The 5,557-nt window shown below is 28.4% G+C and overlaps 1 long non-coding RNA gene across 1 annotated transcript; it reads left to right on the top strand.

Moving 5' to 3' along the window:
- The first annotated feature begins 4,436 nt into the window (after nt 1-4,436).
- LOC113387976 lies at nt 4,437-4,909 on the top strand. The gene is made up of 2 exons (XR_003368176.1): nt 4,437-4,740; nt 4,814-4,909. It is a non-coding gene; the product is annotated as an uncharacterized LOC113387976 (long non-coding RNA).
- The last annotated feature ends 648 nt before the right edge of the window (nt 4,910-5,557 follow it).

Here is a 5,557-nt window from a genome sequence, read left to right on the forward strand (position 1 = left end):
GATCAATTTTTTTTCAATTTATTTTAATCAAAAATAAAATTAAAATTTTATAATTTTTTCATTTATAATTAAATAACGTTTCGGGTGTATGGAACGTCTTCTTCTTCAGAAACTGTTAAAAACAAAAAAAGAAACGTTTTTTATACATGTATACAACTTTTAGTTATTTTTATTCAAATTAATTTAATTGAATTAAATTTTTAAAAAAAATTCGCTAAAAATTAATACTTATTAAATCTATACCCATTAAAAATTATATCAAAGTAAAAAAGAACTAGAATTTGTTAAGAAATGATGAATTTGTTTATTTTCAAAAAAATAAACAGTGGGTAGAAAACTCATCTGAGAAATATAATAATAGAATTAGTCTTATTTAAATAATATAGAGCCATTAATAAGACTTGTCTTAATATAAAATTAAATCAATCAAATAAATTTATTATGAAGAAAATAAATTACCATTTGCTTTTAATTCCTCATTAAGTTCTCATAGGAAATTATGATGCAGTCTTTGAATATTTCTCTCAGAAACTTTGTGATACATTTATAAATTATATATGAATAGTCCTATATACATATTTATGTGTGTATGTATGTATGTATGTTTATGTATGTGGTGTGATATATCTTTTTCATAGTAAAATTGCATTAGTCAGAATCGTTTCTTGTGAATTTCAATTTCGAAAAAGATTTCATTCAAATGAGTGTGCATATATATTTATATAGAATAGAGAAAGGTCGTCGTTGAAAACCATATAATAAATAGTTTTACTCTTTCGACTTCGGAGAATTTACAACTTTATATTCCTGAACAGATTTATACAGTTGATTGATATTTTTAAAAAAAAAATATTTTATATTATAGTTTGTTCGATTGATCGATAATAATAACCTTTTCTTTCGTCATCTACTTAAAATAACTATTTTAATAATAATAATGTAACTATTTTAAGTCCACTCAAAGCAGTGCGCTTAACGTTACGCCATGGAATAGCATCTTATATATATATATATATATATATATATATATATGTAGGAAATAGGGGAATACTTACATAAAAATTCTATTTTTTTTGGGAATGCTCTTATATTATTCCATACATTTAGAAGTAAAATGTTATGTCATCATCAGTGGAATCAAAAAATATAGACCAAATGTGTGAACTCTGAGGAAATTTATATATATGTATATATATATATATATATATATATATACATATAGTTTAATATTGTCTCTATGTATATAAGGCAACTAATTCAAAAAACTTGTTTTATGGCAATCTGTTGGTGTCTCAGTGGTCATTTGAATATGTGAGTCATTTTTAACATTTGTTAGTGTCTGTATCTTTATAATAAAATGTAAATTGTGCAAATGTGCAAACGTTTGTATGAGTTTCTGAACCCACGCCCGACCGGTCGAGAGTAGCAGATAAAGTTGAAAAAATATATAAATATAAATATAGGAGATTATTGCACCCACGACACTTTCCAGTTTCACAACACAACAATATATATACACAACACAGCACACATTATTATGGATATAAATTTGAATTAACGTAATATATAAATATATACGAATATAATCTTTGACTGAAGAGAACGAAAAAAGACCTTAGGAAACAAGTCTTAATCGAGGAACCAATTCGCTAATTTTATGTTTTATTAAGGGGGTATTCTAGTGTAGAAATTTAAAAAAATCGATTTTTTTTTATTTCATATTTTCAAAGTTTAACTATCTAAGAATATGGGTACAAAAAGGTTTTTAAAAATTTTAATTATTTTCGGGGATATAGGCATTTTATTGACTTGGTCTCCATACTGGTTTGGCTTCACGCAAAACTTTAAATGCGTTTTTCTCAGAACAGAATTTTTCACTACTGTTGACACGATTTCTCGAGTTTTAATCGACCGATTCACATGAAATGTTCAGAGAGTCTTGTTTATAGACCTATCTATAGCCCGAACTAGGATTATCCCCAAATTCCAATTTTTACTATTTTTAAAAAATTCGAGAAACTCAAAAAACAGTAAAAAAACACTTTTTTTCAAATAGTCACCAATTTGTAAAAAAAATTTTTTTACTCATTGCTAGTTCGGGCGATTACGACATCATTGTAGATTAATAATCTTAGGCTAGGAGGGCTGAAATCATATCAAGACTGAGGTGCCAATTTTTTTGAGAACCCCTACTACAACAGCTGCCAGTTTCTTCAATTTTCAACTTTTTTTAAAATTTTTGTATTGTATTTTAATAGTATTAATAAACAAGTTGTAAAAAATGGATGGTAAAAACATTCATTGCGATACTTTAAAAATGACCTAAAATTCATCGCTCTACCCTAGAATACCCCCTTAAGTCAGCTTAGGGGGCGTCCATTAATCACGTGAACGATTTTTTAGGAAATTTTTAACCCCTTCCCCTGTATGTGAACATCACTTGTATTTTCGAATTTACAAAAAAATTCGTAATATTTTTTATTTTTTTGAAAATTTAGGTAAAAGTTAACTACGTGATAGATCCCTCCCCCCACGTGCGATTCGTCTTTTATCAAATTTCGATTTTTTTCGAACATTTTTGAAACATTCGGATATTTTTTGAAAGGATTGAAAACAATTATCTTCAAAAATTATGAAATTTTTTTGAGCTACTTGAATTTTTTTGTAAATTCAGATATTTTTAGATTTTGTTTTGAACATTTTAAAATTTCTTGAAATTTTTGGATACTCAATCATACTGATTGGTAAAAATTTGTAAATACTTGATTGCTATATTATTACCATTAATAAAAGTGATGTTTTGGAGCAGGACGTTCTAACTGATCAATCCTATAATTTTCTCACTGATACCTAGTTATTATATTAGTTGCTCCATTTTTGCAAAAGAAAGGATGCCCTACATGATTTATTTTGTAGTATGCTATTATAATCGACCATTCGAGAAAATCTTTATTTTATAAGTTAAGATTACAAAGTATAATCTTATTCTAAGACAATCTTATCCTAGAATATAATCTTATATATAAAAATGGATCGCAAAATGTGTTGGTAAGCGCATAACTCAACAACGCCTGGACCAATTTGGCCAATTCTTTTTTTAAAATATTCGTTGAAGTCCAAGGATGGTTGTTACGGCGAGAAAAAAACGAATAATTGCCGGGAAAACCCTAGAAACAGCCCTTTTCTTCTTTAATCGAGTAGGCAATGCAATTTGTAAACAATGATCTATGTCATGACATTTTGTGTAGTTTTTGATAATCTAATTTTGAATATATTTATATAAACATAGAAATATCTTTCAATTAATCAAGCTTTATTGACAGCCAAAAACATTGACGTAAATTAATTAAATTTCAAAATTCAAGAACAAATTACAGGCGAATCAGTTGATTCGGCAACTAACCAAAACGATCCACCGGAGTTTTTAAACTTGCTGGATTTGCTAGGATTGTCACCTCACAATCTTCAATTAAAGGTTGGATCGGCAATTATAATGTTGCAAAAAATCGACCAACTATATTCAAAGGATAGTATAAAGCAGAAGATGTTCTCGCACCATGCATCCCAATGCGTTTCCAGTGCGTTTATAGTACAATTAACTGTTTGTGGTATTAATTTAGAAAACCCATGTTTCTCACATGGAAAATTGTATGTTGTTTGTTCCCGTATTGGAAAACCATCAGATTTGTTTGTCTATGCGCCAGGAAATCAAACAAAAAACATCGTTTATCACAAAGCACTACAATGAAAATTGAACTGATTTTTGAATTGTGATTTACATTATTAAAATTACTTACTTTCAAATGCTTATAGTGTTTTTATTTAATTATTTTTAATTCACACCAATTATTACCAGGGTGACGGTTCTGTTCAGGATAATTTTTTGCAAAGAATAGAAAAAGGTAGGCACAAACACCGCCACATTACAATTTTTTTTGACAGGGCGAAAGTCTGTCGGGCCGGCTAGTTTGAAATAAAATTAATGCAATTTAGTAATCGGGTACTTGAAACTAAATTTGGTATTACAATCATATTATGTCATCGCTACTTTCCACATCCACGTGTCTAATTAACCCTTTTGAACGCGGATTTTGTTGTGAGGCCTTGATAGTAGCTCCATCCAACAAGAGTAGTTAAATTCAGAACATACACGCATCCACGCATCATTTGATCTTTGTTCAGATCTCGCTCTGACACAATTTAAGCAATCTACCACGCTGTTTTACCTGTCATTACCTTTACGATTTATCATTTTGGGAACACGTCCAAAGTATTTTATTTTATTTATTTTAATTGCAAAAGTTAATATATGTGTTGATATCTGTTATAATTAAGAATTATCGTCAAAATCAAATAATGTCAAGAAAAAAGAATAGTAAAAATATTAAAGAATTAGAAGATGAAATTCCATCTAATGCAGATGTTAAATAACCTCTAAAACTTCCACGGCTAAATCGAAAAAATCGAAAGGTAAATCAAAAAAAGATGGTTGGGGTGACAGTGATGAAGAAATATCCCATAAAAAGATCACTGAAAAATCAAAACCAGAGGAAGAAGGGTCTCTTGATAAATCAAAAGCAAATTCAATACCAAGTGGTAACAAAGGCCCCAATAAATCTAAAAAGAATAAGAAATCCAAAAAAAATGACGATTGGTCGGATGACGAAGCTGATCAAGAGTTTAAGTTGCCATCAGATGATGAGGAACCCGTGATTGCTAAACCAGTACTTAAGAAAAAAGGTAGATTAATTAGCATTGGTTGTTTAAAAAATGCATCTTATATAGAAATATTATTTTGCTACTTGTTTTATAGGAAAAAATAAGAAAATTGAAGATGATTTATCAGATCCAAAAGAAGATTCTGAAGATTTATCGGACATTGATGAACAATTGCCCACAGATTTGGCAGGTGATAATATTTCAAGTTTAAACACTGTTATTAGCAATATGTTTCTAAGTTACTACTGACTCAAGACTTCATCACAATCAAAGACATTATATTAGTTTGACATAGTTTTTTCTGGCTTATGAGAAATTATGCGTGTATTATGCATTAGCATACACGTAACCCCGTATCACACAGTTCTTACGTTTCAAAAACTAACGTGTTATGCAAAATCTGTTATACAGGATAAAGAACTAGTACAAAAATAGGGGTTACGTTTCCAGAATTAAAAAAAAACATGCTACATATTGATGTTTCTAAGAAGTAAAACACATTACATGAATCATATCATATTTTTTTGGTCATAACTAACAATTAAGTGCTACTCAACGCGATTTTTTAGCAAGATATCCTCATCTTCTGAGCAGTTTTCTTTGTACTACCTTTGCATAAAATAATATTTGTGATTACTTGTTTTTAGCAAAATGATATTTATATATTTTACACATGCAAATATATCTTTATCAAACTTTTATACTCATTTAATTCAAAGGATCTTTGAAGAAATTATATAGTTTGGAATATCCTAGAATAATAAATCTCAAATTACTTATCTTTTGCACTAGTTTTACCATATTTATTGAGGTATATTGTACAGCAATTTAACTAATT

The sequence above is a fragment of the Ctenocephalides felis genome, unplaced genomic scaffold (assembly GCF_003426905.1).
Source record: "Ctenocephalides felis isolate EL2017-DRISC unplaced genomic scaffold, ASM342690v1 CF-g0.4_SCAFFOLD_03572, whole genome shotgun sequence".
NCBI lineage: Eukaryota > Metazoa > Arthropoda > Insecta > Siphonaptera > Pulicidae > Ctenocephalides > Ctenocephalides felis.